General features: G+C 33.6%; 1 long non-coding RNA gene across 3 annotated transcripts; it reads left to right on the forward strand.

The window, feature by feature from the left end:
- Nucleotides 1-64: 64 nt before the first annotated feature.
- LOC144310451 (uncharacterized) lies at nt 65-19,014 on the forward strand. 3 transcript variants are annotated; one of them, XR_013376170.1, is made up of 7 exons: nt 65-219; nt 2,233-2,400; nt 7,100-7,234; nt 9,015-9,175; nt 9,283-9,386; nt 9,596-9,736; nt 15,285-19,014. It is a non-coding gene; the product is annotated as an uncharacterized LOC144310451 (long non-coding RNA). The 3 variants fall into 3 exon arrangements; XR_013376169.1 differs by lacking the exon at nt 15,285-19,014 and having other exon boundaries at nt 66-219; nt 9,596-9,782; XR_013376171.1 differs by lacking the exons at nt 9,283-9,386; nt 15,285-19,014 and having other exon boundaries at nt 66-219; nt 9,596-9,782.
- Nucleotides 19,015-20,849: the final 1,835 nt, after the last annotated feature.

Raw genomic sequence — 20,849 nt, forward strand, 5'->3', positions numbered from 1 at the left:
ATTACCGTAGTAACATATGTCCTCTTGCTCCAGAGCTCCGCACCGAGATCCAGTGAGGAAATCCATTCCATACAAGAGTTAAGATTCTAGTTCTAAGAGGAACAAAGTAAGCAGCAAGCCTTATATGCTGATATTTCAATCAGGCTCATTTCTGCCAGCACATGCTGTGCCAGTTTCAAGGTCTACACTACCTTTCTGATCCTCTCCCAGTTCCATGGGGTAGGTATTATCATTTTCAGACAACAGAGACTTACTAAACTTGCCAGCACTGTAGAATTAGAACTGGAATCCGGTTATTTCCACTCCGCATGTTCCCACTAGCTCAGATTATGGTAAGAGATCTCCTTTCATTAAAAAGGAAGAAACTGAAGGTAAAGAAGACTCTGAAGTCCCTTCTCTCTGCATCTCCCATGTGTTCTTTTCACTCTATTTCTGCTTAAGCAAAGAATCTGTATTTTCCTCACATAGAGAATGATTAAGTCTCATAACAATGGGATTCTAAACAATGGAATAAGATTTATAAATTGAGTTTTCTGTAATCCATTTATATAGCAAAGAAACATATTCTCTCAAAAGATAAAGTTTTTTTTCAAGTAACACATTGCTCTATGCCTATTTTAAGGGCCATAATCAAGCAATAAAATTTAAAAAAAAATTAAAAATAGTGGGTTGTGTAAGCCATTTATGTTTGCATTTCGTACCTACAAAATGCTGATCACTACCACGTACCATGCATCATTAAAACCCCAATGATAACTAAACAGTTAAAGTAAGCCTTAGTTTTTCCACACAGCAAAATAGTCTCTCCTCATAAACATTTAGTCGTTGGTTTTAAAGTTTAAATTCCTACCAGCTCTCTCTTTTGATTGCTAGTTAAATTATATTAACATTTGACACAGACTGTTCCTCTCAATTTCACACCTAATCATTTCTCTGTCCTTTTAACCTTGAAAAATAGTGCCCCCAAATTAACTTTACTTCCAAACACTGCAGCAGTAGATCTAATTTTCGTATGACAACAGTTTTGCTGTGGTAAAGGTCAAATTTTTAAAGAATCACATTGGAGTTGGATTTAGATTTCCTTTAAAAGTTTACTTTCTTCACCTCTGATTAGATTTAGGTTCTAATTTATATTCAGGCAACTTCCTATACACTTGTGTGTGGGTTTCAGGCTATTGTGTGCAATGGGCTCCATGGAGTAGTGTTTAAAAGATTCCAACACTGGAACTGGACTCACAGTTTGCACATTAGTAATTCAGACTAATCAACTGACTATTACTACTGACTGGGGAATTCTGATCTTGGAAGTTTCTAGAGATGGTCCAGAAGAAGGGATAAACCTCAAACATGTCGCCCAGGGAACATGCAGCAGATTCTTTGCATTTCTCTCAGGGTATAGACTACTTCTTTTTGATACAGCAAGCAAAAATATACAAACTACACCTCTAAAAAAATAAAAATAAAAATAAACAACAAAAAAAAACAAACTACATCTCTACTCTTGTTTACGGGTGTCTATGAGGCTCACCCTCCTTGGCCCAGGAAGATACTCACATGTTGGTATTGGCGGTGGCGGTCAACCATTCCCCAGCAAGTCCAACCACATCTAGCCCACTGGAGAGCTGGTTAAAAAAGCGAGGATGTCCTAGAAAAAAAAAAAAAAAAAAGACAAAATTGCAAAAGAGCCAAAATAAAAACAGGGCTAAAACATGGTTTAATTTGATTAGCAGTTTTTTTGTTATCAGGTATTCAGGGATCAATCACACATAAACTAATTTTTTCATTCAATAGACATTACTGAGAGCTAACGTATGGAGGGACAGTGCTCAACACTGGGGACATAGTAGTAAACAAGACAGACAGAGCCACTACTGTGTGAATCTTACTGACCAGTGGAAGAAAAAGGTATTAAATAATGACACACATGTGTTCAATTGCAATTCTGAAAAGCACCACAAAGGAAAAGATCAGGATGTCAGTAAGGCCATTCCTCTGAGTCCTAAGGCAGTCTGGGGAGCAGGAGAAGCAATCTTTAGAGAAGGTTTCTTGTAGGATGTGATCTTTCAGGTAAGATCTAAAATTTGCTTCCAGCCAGAGAGTAGAGGAGATGCATCATGGTTATGAGGAGTAGCTTGTGAGAAGTCACTGAGTTGAGAAATTAGTTCTCTCCTTAACTCCCTAACAGATTGTTCTTCGCACTTCTTTTAATACCTATTTCTTTTTTTTTTTAAGATTTAATTTATTTATTCATGAGAGACACAGAGAGCGGCAGAGACATGGACAGAGGGAGAAGATGGCTCCCTAAGGGGAGGCCAATGAGGAACTTGATCCCAGGACCCCATGATCCTGGCCTGAGCCAAACGCAGAAGCTCAATCACTGAGCCACCGAGAGCTACCCAGGTGGCCCATTTTAGGACCTATCCTAATGATGACTTGCATCACAATTCTTTGCAAACCTCTTTTCCCTCTGGTCACTTACCCCTGTTTGCAGCACCACTCCTCCCATAGCACATGCATAGTTTTTAATGAGTAGGGGCTCAGTTAATGTTCATTAAATCGGGAGGAATGGCATGTCTGGAAGTTGTGGGTTGTTAGAAATGCTTCTTTCTATCATTTACTTTTCGCTTTCTCAGCATCTTTGCTTTTTCCCCTCTGTGCTTAGTACTGGGAAATGCAAATGGAGGGAATGGGTCCCTAGAGATTGGCCTACATTTGCAATGCTGACTAAGGGAAGGATAAAGAACTTGATTTACATCTGTCAGAGTCCTTCCCAATTGCAATGCTGTTTTTCAGAACTTCCTTTTGCTATTTTATTTCCGACTAAAACTTACTTCAACTTCACATTCTCTTTCTATGGTTGAATTTAGTCTTGAAACATGCCTTCTATTTCGGAATCCTGTGAGACTTTTTGTCTTATTCAATATTTTTCTAGTTGTAAATATACTACATGTTACAGAAGTGCCTGAATAGAAGATGATATACACAGAACAGTAATTTTTATGCATATATGTAGAGAAAGTATCTACATAGTTATCCAAATATTTATAATAAATACATTTGGAAGATATAATTTAAGAACATATTAATTATAAATAGGTAGTTTTATATTTGTGCATGTACATATATACACTTTCAGAGTTTAAAATATAGTTAAATATAATTGATATCATATTGAGCATGTTATTTTGTAGTATGATTACAAAATCATGATTTTATAATGATTAAAATTTTTTATAATGATTTTTATAATGATTAAAATGATTATAATAATGATTTTTATAATGATTAAAATTCTGTGAGAAATTCCTTAGGACTTTAAATGATAGCATTGCAGAGTATCCTCTCAAGGATATCCAGTTTATATAAGATAAATATCAAAATGAGTATACTTTTTTTGGTTCTTGTTATTAAAATTAATGCAAAAATGAGCATTCTTTAATAGAAGTCATTTTTGTTTGTTGGCTTGTTGATGTTTGATCTGAAGATAAAATATTTGTGACGCTTAAAGTTTCTGGGATGTCAAAAATACATTAAGTGTCTATTGGATGTCTATCAAATACAAGGCAAGTCATCATATACAAATGATTTCCAGTTATTAAAATATACATGAAATATTTTCACAAATCACATAATAAGAAATGAATAATAAACTGGATATAGATTGTATTTGAACTCTTTTTTGTATACCTCTTTCCAAAGATTATGTTTTACATATGGAACATTACATGTTCCAAATGTAAGTATACATTTGATTTTGGGAAAAGGGTCGATAGAGTCTATTCAAGCAGTATTAGCTCCTGGAAGTATCACTGCTTTAAGTGGTTAAGAATAAAGTTATGATACAATTAATCAGAAAATACAATTTCTAAAATTATGTACATATACATAATTATACATATAATTTTATGTCTATATAATTTATTGATGTAAAAGGATAATCAGGAGAAGCCCCGGTGGCTCAGCAGTTTAGCACCACCTTCAGCCCACAGCCTGATCCTGGAGTCCCGGAGTCCCACGTCGGGCTCCCTGCATGGAGCCTGCTTCTCCCTCTGCCTGTGTCTCTGCCTCTCTCTCTGTGTCTCTCATGAATAAATAAAATGATTTTTAAAAAATGAGTATGACCAAATAAAATAGATAAATGGAAATAAGTAAGTTAAAATTATAATTAGTTGCCATTGGGATATAACCTCCCAAACCCAAACTATTTTATTTACTTCTCTTTGTTAATTAATAAAAAATTCATACGTGATAACACCAATTTGAAAATAAACTAGACAAATGTTTTAAACAAAAATGAGTAAAACGACCATTTTCAACATACACATAAACTCAAGACTATTCAATCAGTTTCCATTTCAGATGCATCAATTTGAATACCTGTTTTTACTCCATATTTTAAGGTATCTGTGCAGTCAACAAGTAACTGCTCCAAAGATTCAGGGTGGTCAGACAGTTCTAAGTTAAACCCATCCAAACCTTCAAGAAGTTGATGAGGATGATGAAAGTCCAGTATTTTAGTTTTAACATCAAAAGTTTTTTTGATGTAATGAAGAAGGATATTTGCCACTTGTAGCAAAAAACATTTTGTTAAATCTTTACTGTCCTTGGATGGCAACAAATCTAGAGGGAAAAAAAAAAAAGAGATAAACAGCCAGGTCAAGTAACTAGAGTATCAAAGAAAATGACCATGGGGATAGAGTTTTGATCATTGGAAATTAAAGTTATTAAAAGGTTATGTCAATTAACAAGCAGAATTTTCCCAAATCTTTCTCATAATCTTCATTCAAAGTCACATTGTATAAAAATTTTCATCAAAGGAAAAAAAAGCCATTTTAGTTTAATGCCACTGGAGTAATTAAAACTTTAAGATTCCCAACTGGACCTTATTATACTGTCTTGTCAAAAAATGAGCGGGTAATTGTACTTTTAAAAGTAAATTAAAGCAGTGAGGGGTGCCTGGGTGGCTCAGATAGTTTTAAGTTTCTGTTTCTTGATTTTGGCTCAAGTGATCTCCTGATCTGCTAGGACTGGAGACTGCTTGAGATTTTCTCTCTCTCCCTCTATTCCTCCATAAACTTTATCTCTCTCTCTCTCTTAAACAAAACAAAACAGAACAAAACAAAACAAATGCTAAAGCATCATCCTAATGAAATTACAATTTCTTCAATAAATATGTAGATGACAAAGTTTTATAAAAAAGAATGGAACAAATAACATTTGTTACTAACATCCATACCTGAAGCATAAGCATTTGATAAATCAGTCAACACATTCTCAGTCTGAGCATCTTTTGTCACATTTTTCTCAGTTGATTGAAAAGTATGATCAGATTTTTTTTTCATCTGTTCCTTATCTAAGTTAAAAAGGCAGTATTTTGTCATTATTAAAACATGCTGATAATATGTATTTAGTGCTTTTATCTGAAATTAAATAGATGCTTTCAAGAAATTCATAATGATTGAAATTCTTATTTGTATTCATCCACATGCTATCTCTGGTGGGTAGGTATACACGAGAGAGAAATATTAAAATTACTGAAATTATGTAAGGCTTTTTTATAACCATATAGAGAACAAATGATACAATTTGTGATTGTTTGTTTCATGTCAGTTTAGTGTACAGGATTGGGAATTTAGTAATTAAGACCTATAATGTTCAAATACAAATAACAATGCCTACTTCATAATAAGATCCTGCTATTAACATTTAACTATATATAATAATTTCTACTACATATTAAGAGTCTTAAGTTTCTTGCACACTTTCATCCTCACAATAATCCTACAATATAATCCCATTTTTCCCAGTATTCAGATGAAGAAATAAAGTTAAAGAAGCAATAGTAATAATTAATACTTTTTGAGCTCATATGATGGCTTAGACACTCTTGTAAAATCTCACATGTATTGCTCTACTCAGTCCTCATAACACATGGCTATGGAATAGATGCTATTATTATTAATAAAAATAGTTTATATGGTGGAACTAGGATTTATAGATGGATGTTTGAATCCAAAGACCATTAAGTTTAAAAATCAGCATTTAAAAATAGTAAGTAATGAGATCCCCTTCAATAAAAATATTAAACTAAACATCCAGCAAATAATCCAGCAAATAAGTCATTCTTAAGTATCTTTTAATGTTCTGGGCAATGTAGGGGGAAAAAGGAAGTATAAACATAATTCATAACATCAAGGTGTTTACCTATAGCTAGACGGGATAAAATATGAAGTAATCAGAAAATAATTTCTAGCTAAATTTTATTGTTTTGACTTTATGAGGTTAGTGGTATTAATTGCTTCCAGTTTTAATGGATTTTTCTTAAAATAAAATAAGTCATTCCCTATATATTTCAGACTGCATTTTTAGATTATAGCAGAGTTAATTTGGTTTAGTTTTGATACAATGCTTAAGCATTTTAAGTGTTTATGTAAGAGATAAAAATGTTATATTAGAGCTTTTTCCATAAATAAAAGCCTGATGCATGAAAAAAACTATATAAGACAGAAATTATAGAAATGTGAGATAATTTGCAAAGCATGCAGTGTACTGAAAAACAAGTTACCATATTACATGTTGACCCAATAGACATATATTAGCTTAATTCTTTAAACATCTTTTTTTTTCTCAAGGGAAATTGCTTTTTAAAGTTTCACTGCTATACACAATGAAGAATAATTAATAATGTAAATAAATGCTAAAGTAACTAAAATTTTAGAAGCAAAACTTGTTTTAAATAATTAGTGGACACAACAATTACAAGAAAAAATAAAATTTAAAAAATCCTACACATGGAACACTATTATAAATGTTGATGAAGAAATTATATAAAAACCAAAAGATTTGATATATTGGCATAAGAATTATCCTCCATTAACAGTTCAACTACACATTGAACCTACAACCTAAAACTATATTACATTTATATTTAATAACAAAATTATTGTTTTAAATATATAAGACAAAGATTATTAATATGTTTTTGCCAAAATATGTGATATATGATAAATATATGTGATTAATAATCACATAAAATAAGACTTTTTGACATTCTGTACTTTTTGACAAGTGATACTCAAAATCCCACTTCTTCTCACAGAATTTCAACTTACTTGCCAGGCTGTATCCACACTCCTTGACATCCATGTTCTGTGAAAAAGTAGTATCTGCTTTAAAAGAAGACCCAGAGCCAGGGTGTGCTTTTATGTAATGGAAAAGAACCTGACCAGGAAAGGTGTGTAGCTGCTGTAACTTATGACATAGACTCTCAAAGTCCTTTTGATTGGTGGCACAGAAATCTGAAGCAATTCCATTATTTGTAAAAAGGGCAGGGATACTTTTATTTGTTTAGAGAATTAAATGAAAGATGATTGTAATGTATTTGTATTTAAACGTTATGGATTTTTAAAAGTATGACTTCATGTCGAAAAACGAATGGGTTTCAACTTCCCTTTTGACAGTTACAACTCTTATCTGCAGGGTGAAGTGTTAGGTACTTAACATTCTAGCGTAGATATGAAAAAAATGCACGGGGGCAGGTTAATGATACAATTCACACCTTTGTAACAGTTATTACTTTTTGCCTTTGGATTGAAAACCCTTAACATTTTAAATAATTTGAAAATACATAATGGTCATCACTTCTGAGCCTCATTTCCAACTACCCATTTTCTCCAGAATTAATCAAATGTCCACTTATCCCTTGGGATTTACAGCTATTGAATAATGTGCTGTCAACGTTATTTTTCTTTATTAAGCAAGTTTAAGCATGTTAATGAACGAGCAGGAAAACACTGATGATTCACATCATAAAATCACCTGGAATACATTATCCACTATTCTAGGCATTTGGGTGCAATTTACAAAAAGATTAAGTAACTCTTAATTCATTCTAATAATAATGGAAAAAACATTGTGGTTTACCAAAAGCCATTTACAACTTCCAACCCAATTTGAGACAGTTACTTCAACTTCTTCATTAAGGAGTTCACTTAGAGCCCATAACAAACAAAAATATATATATTTAATGATTTGAAAATCATTTCCCCCTTTCATTGCTTTCATTGGGATTGACTGATATGATAGAAGTAGCAGAAAAGTGGGAAAATAGAATAAATGAACTCCAAGGAGTCCACAGCTGTCTTTCCATTTCTTTCAACAATCAGCAGAACTTCTTTACTCTAATAGTGTCGTGACATCCACTAAGGAAGATTGTCCTATTATCTTCATTCTGTAAAGTTGAACCCTTCCCATGTCTACTAGACTCCCTCTCATCTGTCAATAAGCCCACCCACGTTCACCCACTGCTTGTGCCATGAGTCATCCCTCACATGCCAAGTTCATCCCCCTGAAGCCCCTTTCTTTCTCACACATAATAACCACCAGCACTCTGTTCAAAAAGATTCAAACAATCTCAATTCTGAAGAAATGGATTTGGAGCCGTGAAGTACCCTCTAGCTATCACTCATTTTTTTCCTTTCATGTCCTCTCTGTGGGCAATTAGATCTGTATTTATAGACATGCTCAGGACAGAACTGACCCTCCTCAGCCCAAGGAGAAATTAATATTGTTGTTTCACCTTACCCTAATTTTATGCATTTGTAAAACACATATAAATTAGAAATTAAAACTCACCATTTGTCTCTACAAAGCATGTGAAAGCTTTCTTATATTTTACTACATTATATAGGATTAAAAAGGGGGATAAAAGGATAATACTCCCCTCTTATGATGGATAGTAATACTAACATTAACGCCTATGGATTTCTTTTACTGAACCCTTGCTGTATTGCATACAGTGCTAAATATTTTTTCATACCTTGAATCCTCTTAGAAGTTCTATTATTTTGGTATTATCATTGTCTTTTTGTTTCACATCTCTCCTCACTTCCGTTCCACTATCAATAAAGTGGGCATTTTAGTAATACCTACTCATGGCTTTGTGTTATCAAAAGAGAAAATGCCTCTTAAATGCCTTAACAAGTAATTCTCTATGTCACTATTTTCCCCCTTAGCAATCCTGACAGACAAAAACAAAAAATATTTTGAGAATGCCACTTGCTCTGACCAAAAGTTTACACTGACTTCCCAACAACTATATGATGAAGTCTTTTATTGACCATTTCCTTGTGTTACCACCTACCACTCATTTACAGACATTTTCTGCATCTCAAAAGTAAGTTCATTCACTCTTTTTATTACTTCCTCTCATTATATTTTGTGAAATTTCATCTATTTTATTTTTTTAAGATTTATTTATTTATTTATTCATGATAGAAAGAGAGAGAGAGAGAGAGAAAGAGAGGCAGAGAGAGAAGCAGGCTCCATGCTGGGAGCCCGACGTGGGACTCCATCCCGGGACCCCTGGATTGAACCCTGGGCCAAAGGCAGGCACCAAACCGCTGAGCCACCCAGGGATCCCCAATTTCATCTATTTTAAATGCCTTCCTTCCTCCTTTCTCCCACCCCAAAGGTCACATTTAACACATATATCAAGTACTTCCTGTTTGCCACTCTTCCACGCTAAATCTGTATTAATTCATTTCATTCTCCCTGAAAGCTTATGACACAGCTGTTTATTTTCTCTATTTTACAGATGAAGAAGCTAAAGCACCAAGGATTCATGTTATTTGCCAAGAATCATATAGCTACTAACTGGAAGATCCAGGATTCAATCCCTAGCCATTCTGGTTCCAGAATCCCCTCTCTTAACCCATCCTGAATTCTATCTTAGAAGGTCCAACTCACATCTTAGTAGCTCTATAAATATTTTCTCATCTCCATCACTGAGATGAAGTGTTCCTTATTTTTCTCTAAAGTATCACATCAAATATCAGTCAATTTTTGTATAGTTTATTTGGTAGTTCGATGCATTTATTAGAAGTTGTGTCTTGGGGCACCCGGCTGGCTCAGTCAGTAGAGCATACAACTCTTGATTCCCAGGTTGTGAGTTCAAACCCCATGTTGGGCATAGAGCTTACAGTAAAGAAAAAAAAAAGAGAGAGAAAGAGAGAAAAAAAGCTCTGTCTTGATGTGGGAGGGGAAGTCAAAGTATACATTCAATATTGCCCTTAAGGAAGTTATGGCTTAGCAGAAAAGTGAATAATGGACAGAAAACAGTGTCACATTTTAATAATGGGAAATGTGCTGCATCTATAATAAGGATGATATTCATAGATTCTAGAAGAGACATGGGACAGGATGGTACAGAAAAGGTGCTCTGCAAACATGAAGCAGGAGACTAGCAGGGAAGGCCTTTCTGAAGAGGACAATATGTGAGCTTAAATGAAGGATAAGTATCACTTACCTGCATGTTGAGGGAAGAGAACATATTCAAGGAAGAATGAAACAAATACACAAGATGTTGAGATGCCAATTGAAGAAATAAGAGAAAACCAGAGTATGGGACATCCCAGGAAACCAACGGGGAGAAGTAATCCTAGGGAGGTGGGAAGGACACATTAATGTGTTTGGTGCTTATTTGTAGAGCAATAGAAAACCAGAGAAGGGTTTGAGATGCACAGTGATAGGACTGTGGTTTCCTTATGGTTGTAGAAACAATGGTGAAGGGGTGGTGGTTGAATGTAATAAATATATTAGTAAAACTCTGAGCAAGAGTTGCTTATCATCTTTGAGGTTAACAATTATAGAATATGAACATACCCCTTCTGACGAATTTTCCACAGTGAGTTCCAATTTAAATGCATGAGATTGAAAGATGATGGCATTATATTATACAAATATATAAAATGACATAGAATTATAAGGGGGTAGAAAATAACATTGAAACTGAGAGACATAATAATGATAATAATTTATAGGCATTGAGCCTATAGTCTTAGGCATGATCTGTTCTAAACTTTAATGAGCCTTAACTCATTTAGTCTTCCCCAAACTCTGTGAAGTAGTTTATTAGTTAAAACAGTATATGCTGCTTTAACAGAAGCCAAAATAATGGTGACTTAAGACAATTAGAAGTTTTATTGCTCTCCTACATAAAAATCTAAGCAGGTAAATAGCTCAGGGCTGTTGTATTATTCTGTCCAGGAGGTCAAAGACTGGGGTCTTTCTGTCTTGTGGTCATTCCATCCCTTAGACCAGTGCTCTCTGAGAAAAATGTGTGAGGCACACATGTAATTTTTAATATTCTATTAATCACATTTAAAAAATAAAAAGAAACAGATGATATTAACTTTAAAATCGATTCAACGTATCCTATTATGTCCAAAATGTTATAATTCAAACATGCATTGAATTTCAGTTAGAAAAAAAAAAAAATTCAGTTAGATGTTAAGTGGATACTTAATTAATTACATGTTAATTGGGAAATACTTGTTCCATTTTTAGATTTCATAAAAGTCTCAGTTAAAAAATAGATTAATTTATGTATGTTTCAAAAATACTTAAAAATTCTTTGATAACCAGAGTATCAATTTTTAAATTTAAATTAATTAAAACCAAATAAATTGGGGATCCCTGGGTGGCTCAGCAGTTTGGTGCCTGCCTTTGGCCCAGGATGTGATCCTGGAGTCCCAGGATTGAATCCCACTTCGGGCTCCCAGCATGGAGCCTGCTTCTCCCTCTGCCTGTGTCTCTGCCTTTCTCTCTCTCTTTGTCTATCATAAGTAAATAAATAAATCTTTAAAAAAAAAACACATTAAAAAAATAAATAAATAAAACCAAATAAATTTAAAATTCATTTCATCAGTCATGGTAACCACATTTTAAGGACTGAACAGCCCCATGCAGCTGGTAGCCACTGATCTGGACAGCACAGGTCAAAATTGTTGCTCTCACTCACTTTTCATCCACAAGGCTAGCCTGTTAGCACTGTATCTAGATTCTAAACCAATGAGGGAAAGGTAATTACGAGAAATTCGACTATTGCTTAAGGTGTGATCTAGACCTTGTGCTCGTCCTTATGGCCAGGACTCAGTCATGTGACCAGAGAGTTGACAGGGCCATATAGGGCTGCTAGGAGGTTAGGATAGAAATCATAGTCTTCTGCTGGATGGACATCTTCCCTGCTAACACTTTGTAAAGAAGTAGGCAGAGAAGAGGAAGTTTACCATTACTAAGACAAAGATGAGATCGATATTAGGAAGCACTGACAATCTATGGCACATGCAGATACTGTAGCACTAATTTTCAGATAAGGAAAAGGAAGCACAAATGTGTGCCTTGCCCACATTTATGCATATATTCTATTAAAGTTGAAAAAAATTATATTTGGACCATGATATAAAAAATATTTGGAATTTTGACATGTTAAGCATGTAAGTTAGAGACAATTGTTACCTAATATTTTATTATTTTTTAACCTACCTATGCTGATACTGTAGATATTTTATGTATAAAATTTGAAAATGAGAAAAAATATAATTCAATTTCTTTGAATTCTACTTTCATGGTGCTTTATATTATTCAGTGTTTTACACAATTATATAATGTGTAGTCACACTGTAAAATTCAAAGAAGGGTTAAATCATTCCGTTCACCTAGGTCATCTTTAGTAGCTTTCTTTCCGTATAATTTCTGATTATATGGGTTCAAAGAGAAAGATAAATTTGAAGATAGAGTAAACAGCTAAAGCTGTGGAACAAAAAGACACGATAACTCAATAAACACCGAGAGATATATTGATACGTGTTTACTTTGTAAGATTTGACTTCATCTGTTTTTGTAAGTCGCTGATCTCTTTTGGGAACATTTCTTTTCATCTCTTAAATATTGTTTTTGACAATACCATGAAGCATGATATTCTAAATACACAAAGGACAGAGAAAATCACTCATACTTTTTTCTGGTCTTTTACATTCATGTAATTCTTTCATCTTTCATTTCACGTTAATTTTCCCATAAGCACTGGCAAACTTATTGTTTATGCATATTGAGAGGAGAAAAGATCACAATTATACAATATACTTGAAACCATATATTGTTCTTTGTACTTATTGTGGATAACTACAAGATATCTTTCTTCTATTAGCTTGATCTTTGAAGTTGAAAAACAGTTTTGTTTTTGTAAATCACCACTGGCATTATATAAATATATAATTCATTATATAGATATATATTTCTAACCAAATATCCACAGTGTAGAAACCTTCATAAAATTTAAGAGAGGTTGCTCAACAAAGTACAAGTAGCCACTGTCAGGGCAGAGTTTTGATCCCCTACCAAAAACTAGATCTTCTAACCTTAATCGCTTCATTTTATGAAAACAACATAACATATTAACTATTCCTGCCCATCTAGTGACTAAGTAAATAGGTCCTATGATCTTACCAAAATTTGAAATTGTTTTCAGGTAATGTAGGTTTTTACTTGAACATAAACTATTAATGTGTAAAGCAATATTGCTTCTTCATTTTCAACATTAATTCTCCCATTTATCTGTGTTAGTTGAGGCATTTCTAAATGGATATCTACATTGAAGGAATTGAATTGTCATTTATATCTCCACATTCTATTTCTTGATACATGTAATTAATATTTTTCTCAAAAGTTCCCACATTTCCTCAAAGTCTGCATTATGAAGAATTATTTTTCTTAAGATTTATTTGTGTATTTCACAGAGAGTATACACGAGTGGGGGGAGGAGTAGAGGGAGAAGCAGAGAGGCAGACTCAAAAGAGGCAGTTTCAAAAGAAATCAGGGAATGGCATGTAAATGTGGCTTTAATAAATTCTTTAAATTTTAATAATTCACAAATTAATAGATAATGCATCATTAGTATTTTAAAAATTAACAGTATAAAATTGTTGCCTATTAGATTGGACAAAGAGAATGGTTTACTTACTTAAAAAATAGTCCTAGGATAAAAGGCTACTTTAGACCTAACAATGCTTCTTAAAAACAAGACTTGAAAGGATAAGGCTGACCCACAAGTAAGTTAACTACCTACCAAAACTCAATACTGTCTGAGGGATGACATCTAAATACAAAGTGACAAAAAATTCACAGTGTCCACCATCCAATAAAAATTACAAAATATAAAAAGAAGTAGGAAAAACGTGACTTGCAACCAGGAAAAATATCAGTAAATAGAAAAGGAACCAGAAATGACAGAAGTGATGAAATTAGCAGGTAAGGACTTTAAGAAACATCTGCTACAAATATGTTCAAGGATTTAAAGAAGATATGCATATAATAAAAAAGATAAACAGAAGCAATAAAGCTAGATTAAATAGAATTTCTAGGGCTGAAAAAAAAAATTATGAAATGAAAAATTCACTAGGTTGGCCTAATAGGAGATTAGAGGTTATAGGAAAAAAAGATAAGCCTAATGAATTTGAAGAAAGGGCAATAAAAAATATCCAAACTGAAGCACAAGGATACAAGATGCTGAAAACAATCTGACCAGAATCTAGTGATACATGCAGCAAAATAAAGCAATTTAATATATCTTTAACTGGAGTTTCAGAAAGAGAAGAGATGGAGGAAAATATTTGAAGAAATAGTGGTTAAAAAAATTTCCAAATTTGGACAACATTATAAACCCACAGATCTCATAATGCTCTGCAAACTTCAAGGTGAATAAACAGAAAGAAAACTATACCAGAATACATATATTGAAAGGCTAAAAGTGATTACTTAAAAAAATTTACGACAGCCAAGAAAAGATTCATTGTGAACAGAGGACTGATATTAAGAAGGACCAGACTTCTCATCAGAAATAGTGTCAGAAAGCAGTGAAAAGACTTCTTTAGGGGCGCCTGGGTGGCTCAGTCATTTAGGATCTGATTCTTGATTTCAGCTCAGGTCATGATCTCTGGGCTGTGAGATGGAGCTCTGTGTTCGGGCTCCTCGAGCAGCAGAGACTGCTTGAGATTCTCTCTTTCTCTCTCTCCCCTTCTGTCCCTCCCCACACTTGCACTCTAAATAAATAAATAAATAAATAAATAAATAAATATAAATAAATAAATAAATAAATAAATAAATAAATAAATAAGACTTCTTTAAAGTACTGAAAGAAAACAAGCAGACACTAAGTCAACATTATCTAGAATTTTGTGTCATATTCTCCATCATAAACAAAGAGGACTTTGTTGATAGTATTACAAGACACATTAAGGATGTTCTCTGGGCTAAAAAAAATGATAAAAAGTTTTTTAAAAATTTGGCTTTAAAAAAAATTTGGCTTTACACAAAGGAGTGAAGAATGTTGGAAATGATAAATGTGTGAGTAAGAGTATTTTTCTTATTTTAAGGTTTTTAAAAAACAATTCATTATTTAAAGCATATGTATATGTTGTTTTTGTTGTTGTTTTGTTTCCCCTCAGATGCAACAGAGAAAACCAGTAATATAAAAATATAAAGGCAAGGAGTACTTGCTGGATTTGGCAGTATACAGAATATTGGTTGTCCTTGCCAAAACAAGTTGTAATGAAATATTAAGAATGGAAGCCAGTCTGGTGGTTTGACAAGCGAATGGTGGTATGATTTTTATTTTTGTCTTTGAAAATAGAATTAATTTTATAAAACAATGTTATTAATGTTAATATATATGATTGTTAATATATAACTATTATTTTAAAATAAATTGATAAATTATTTTTAAATTTACCAATTTTAATTTATAATATTTCTAATACAGCCAAAATTACTAGTTATACCCCAGACAAAAAACAACTCTTTTGGTTTTCTTTGAGGTTGTCAATAATTTTAAGCATATAAAAGGATTCTGAGAAGAAAAAATTTTAAAACTACCACGTTATAAAATGCTACTCTCATAAGCAGAGATGTTGTAGGTACAAAATTATTTTGAAGTAGAAAATAAGATTCCCAATGGTATTGTCTTACTGAAAAGAAAGCAATAAGCAAAATGCTTTATCTTATGGTGCCTTATTATTCATTTTTAATGATGTATAGGTATGACAACTATGCCTAGTGTTTGCATTTGAATCTCAAATGATAATTACTAAATGCAAAGAAGGAAAAAATAACATCTGGATATCACAAAATAAACCAATAACACAAATTGGCTCATGAATATTTAATTTGCACATTAATTCATCTACTGAGATAGAAGGCTTGCAAAACAAATGAATAGACTCATAAATATTCCTTGAATTATTTATCTATTTGATCTTTTGTAGGTGTATTATGCAAAAATTTTGCTCCTTAAATAAATGACATTTGAATAGTTGAAAAAAATGCTCTCATTATAATCACTGGACACTGCTATGCTAATAAAAGCAAAGATGAAAGATAGAGATTTACATAATTGAACACCATTTGAAAATGAGATATTATTTTGAGTCTTGTTTACACATTAGAAAACTTTAAAACTGATATAGATGGTGATGATTCACTAGGAAAGAGCAGAGGATAGTACATTTATCTCTCATCTCTCTAGTTCTCTGGGAGTGAGGTAGAGTTCTATCTACCCAATTCACCCTCATTCACTTAGTGTGCTGCATGATCTATATATACTAGATGATAGGGTTTTGTGTATATGTCCAAAATATATTTACTTCCTTGTGAAACTTTACTTGCATGAATTAAAGATTAAGATCTGTTACAACTGCTGACTCAGTTTTGCATGCCTTCCCCAAATTTCCTTTATTATTTGAATCCTATTTATTCTTACAGGCCTCCTATATGTCTTTCTTAATACCTTAAGGTGAAATAAATTTGTTTCCTCAGTATTAACATAGAGTATTTTGGGCAGCCCAGGTGGCCCAGCAGTTTAGCACCACCTTCGGCCTGGGGCGTGATCCTGGAGACCCAGGATCGAGTCCCATGTCAGGCTCCCTGCATGGAGCCTGCTTCTCCCTCTGCCTGTGTCTCTGCCTCTCTCTCTCTCTCTCTCTCTCTCTGTGTCTGTCATGAATAAATAAATAAAATCTTAAAAAAAAAAAGAAACATAGATTATTTTAAGTTTTATTCTGTTTTTACTTTAAAGTGCTTATCAAGTATTTTGGACTGTAATTATTTATATACACTTTACATCATTGACTACATTATCAGTTCCTTGAAGTAAACTAGCATTGTGTCTTCACGTTGTGTCTTACTCAGCTCTGTCTGTATTGATTAGTGCACAGTACAGAACTTAGTAGTAGATGGTCATTTTGTATTAACTAAAGTGAATTAAATAACCTCATCAAGTTCTTTCAGCTCAGCTTGGATCTTCTGGTGTGATGACCAAAAAATAAACCTGATTCAGGGAAAGTTAAGTGTCAAGAGTACCGTCTTCATATTTTGTATTATTATTGAATAAGAATGAAAGAATACCATATTTTCTATTACAAAAGAAAAAATATAAGACCTATGTTCTTAACTCTTGGGATAAATACTAAATATAGTATTTGATTTTTTTCCTCTAAATTATATCAAAGTCCTAATTACTAAATATTAGTTGTTAAGAGAGATGAGGTGCTAGAGATGTGACCTAGAATTGAAACAGCATGTGCCATATCAAGGTTCACTTTGAGGAGTCAACTTTTAATTACATCTTTGCCTCATTCATCTTCTAAATTGCCAACAATATCTCAGTAGCTTCCTTACTGAATTTCTTCTTTTTGCTCTTGTTTTCTTCTAATCCTACGAACCATAGCCAGTGAGTGTTACTTATATTTCTGCATTGATTGAGTCATAGGACATTTATTGATGCATCAGTCAGGGAGGAATAATAATATTCCCTCTTCCTTTCTAGGTTCTTGGCTGAGACTTTCATAATAAAAGACAGCTTAATAGGAGAAAAATGAAAAGTTTAATAATATCCCTATATACAATGGGAGCTATCCAGGAGAAACTGAGTAGTTCCCCCAAATGGTCCAATTCATCACCTCAAATACCATCTCCAGCTAAAGACAGAAGAAAATGTTAGAGGGTACAGGGAGCTAAGACCAGTTATGTGGGGGTTGTCAGGGAAGCACAATAAGCAAAGTTACGGTTGTTATGCAGATTAAGTCATTGCCTTCTTTATTGATAAGAGTTCCTAAAGATTTAGTCACTTTCCTTTTCTGGTACAGAGATGGAGACACCTTTATAAATGGAGATATCCATTATACATAAAATGTCTTTTACAAAAGAGTAACTTCTATCCAGTTTTCAGAGCTTCTCCTGAGTTTGCCCATCCTTAAAAATAATCAACCTCAAAAAGTCAGTATACAAAAGAAGCATATTTGGGGATGGTATATTTTGTTCCACTTCATGTCAAACACATAGGTCCTGAAGGGCCAATCATATCCCCTAAGACTCAATCAATCACACATCCTATGACTATTATCATTCATCCAGGGTTGAGCATGTAACCCAAGCTAGAACAGTCAGAGCTCTTCCCCAAGAATTTTCTAATTGAAGCAGCTGCTGAAGACCTCTTTGCTTCACTAACATATCAGTGTCTGACCCCAGACTGCTGGTAACTTTTTTCTCTGCCACAGAGTGAATGAAACTGATTATCAGGGAACGTAAAAAAACAGGCATAAAAACCAAATTCTGGATCCAGCCAATCTCTAGTTCAGTTTCTTGAGGGACTCTAGAACTGTTAGTATAAGCAATTTGTTAGGGTCTAACAAGACACCCCAAGGGTCAGCAATGAGAAAGTCATGGCCAGCTACTGGAAAATCCAAGGCCTATCCTGGCAGCACACCACAAGAAGCTGGATCAAACCAGACAGGTCCAAGATGGCTGGTGGCATGACCAGAAACCCCTGACCAAATTAAGAAGGAAAAGCTCGAAAATGTTTTCCTACCCCAAGTAATGAATATTCCACGCCCAACTGTCAATAAAAGAAACCTGACCCTTAGGGTGTACATCTCACTCATAGTCTTGAGCTCACTGCTGTCCTATTTTGAGAGTTTATTTTTTGCTTTAATAAACATTCTTGCTTCTGTTATTCATTAGCTGTGCTGCATGTCTGTTCTTGAATTCCTTCTCATGACAAGACCAAGAACCTTCAGTGACTCTTTTGGGTCTGGCTGGGTCTCAGCCCCACAGCCCCAGTGTCTCCCCACTTCATTCAGCAGCAGAGTGGCCCTGTTTCCTAGAACACTTTCTTTTGTGAACTATTCCAGTATTATTCCAACCCCCTTTCTTTCTTTACCTTTTTATTACTAAGCTAGTTCAAACAACACCGCTATGCTAAAGAAATATAAATTATCTTGAAGGTCTTTTTTCTAACAGCTAAGAACTGAAAGGGGATAAAGTAAAATGTTGGTATTTGGAAGGATCACTTTGTCACACATATCTTCCTTTATCATGTATGTTACTCAATATGGATAATAAAGAGTAATACAATATTGCAATACAAAATCTGAGAAAATTAAACTGAAATGAAAATAAAATGTCAACTTCTCATTCCATTTTCTAAAACGAATAGGTGAAATTCACCAATATTGCATCCACAAATCAAAGAGATGGCAGCAAGTTTTCTCCATATAATATATAATTATAAATAAAATGTTATTTTTAAGTAAGCATATTACATGTAGAGTATAAATATGTTGGTATATTTTTGTCAAAATGCAAGGTTTAAGCACTTTGACAGTCTTTGACAATCATCTGAGCCTTGGTTATTGTACCCTTTATCGCATCCTTTACTCACTGAAGTACTTTGGTGGAAATGCTTGTTAAGAGTTTTCTAGGATATAAGAAGCCATTGTGGAGTCTATGGTGGTATTGATATTATTAGATTGGTGTTTCCAAGTTCTCAGAGTTGCAAGTGTGTGTGGTAATAAGAAAAAGCACTTAATAATTGCTATTATTAGAGAAGGTCCTGGACTCCATTGCAGGTTCTCTTAAGAGTGATAAACCAATATGCCTACAGCAATGTTGTGCAAAACTTGAGAATTTATCTAAATTTTTCTTAATGTTGCACAGCTGTAGCTTACTCTTCTTTGTTACCACTGCAGAGTATTCTACCTAAAATATTATATATTTAATTGCATACTATCTCCCTCCCCCAAAGAAATATAAGTTTTTTGAAAGCCGAGCTTTCTTTTATTTGTTGCTGTAGCCTTATTACTCAAAATCCCTGCTTGGCATATTCCAGATTATATGTATATGTAATGCATACAACATGTATGTGTGTGTATATAATGCATAGAATAGGATAAGTAAATAATCAATGAGCACCCAAAAAATCCTGATAAATTCATAAAGCAAACAATTTTGAATATTTCTAAAAGTAATATAGAGCTCAAAGCACACTTTTCATCTCACTTACTTTAATCAATTGTGGGAAAGTTTTATTTAAAAAAATCTTACTTAGAAAGCAAGTCTCTATTATTTTCTTTTATTTTCTGGATAAAAGGTAATCAAGTTAATTATAATTTCCCCTAAGGGAAAATTCCCCAATAATGAGAGAAAGACTTGAAAATGTTGCAGTAATTTAAAAGCTTAGTCATGTATAGAACATTATAATGAACTTAACAACTATATAGAATAAAAATGAGAACAAAGATATAAAAGAGAACTGAAGAGTGGAAGAGTGCCCAGATGCAATATTTTAACAATCTTACATCCCTATGTGCTACTTTGCTGTGAAAAAAATAAACTCCAACTTATTGTTTAAAAAGAAAAGAAGAGGGGCACCTAGGTTCTCAGTGGGTTTAACATCTGCCTTTGCCTCCGGTCATGATCCCAGAGTCCTGAGACTGAAGCCCCTGTTGGGCTCCCTGCTCAGCTGGACCCTGCTTCTCCCTCTCTCTCTGCCAGCAGTTTCCCCTGCTTGTGCTCTGTTTCTCTCTCTCTCTCTAAAAAATTAATAAAATCTTTAAAAAATTGAAGGAAGGAAGGAAGGGGAAAAGAAGGGAGGAAGGAAGGAAAGGAAAGGAGTCATAGTACTATACCAAGTGACTGCATATTCTGGAACATGTTACTTCAACCTTTTGGGGTCTATA

Source organism: Canis aureus, chromosome 1 (assembly GCF_053574225.1).
Source record: "Canis aureus isolate CA01 chromosome 1, VMU_Caureus_v.1.0, whole genome shotgun sequence".
NCBI classification, from domain to species: domain Eukaryota; kingdom Metazoa; phylum Chordata; class Mammalia; order Carnivora; family Canidae; genus Canis; species Canis aureus.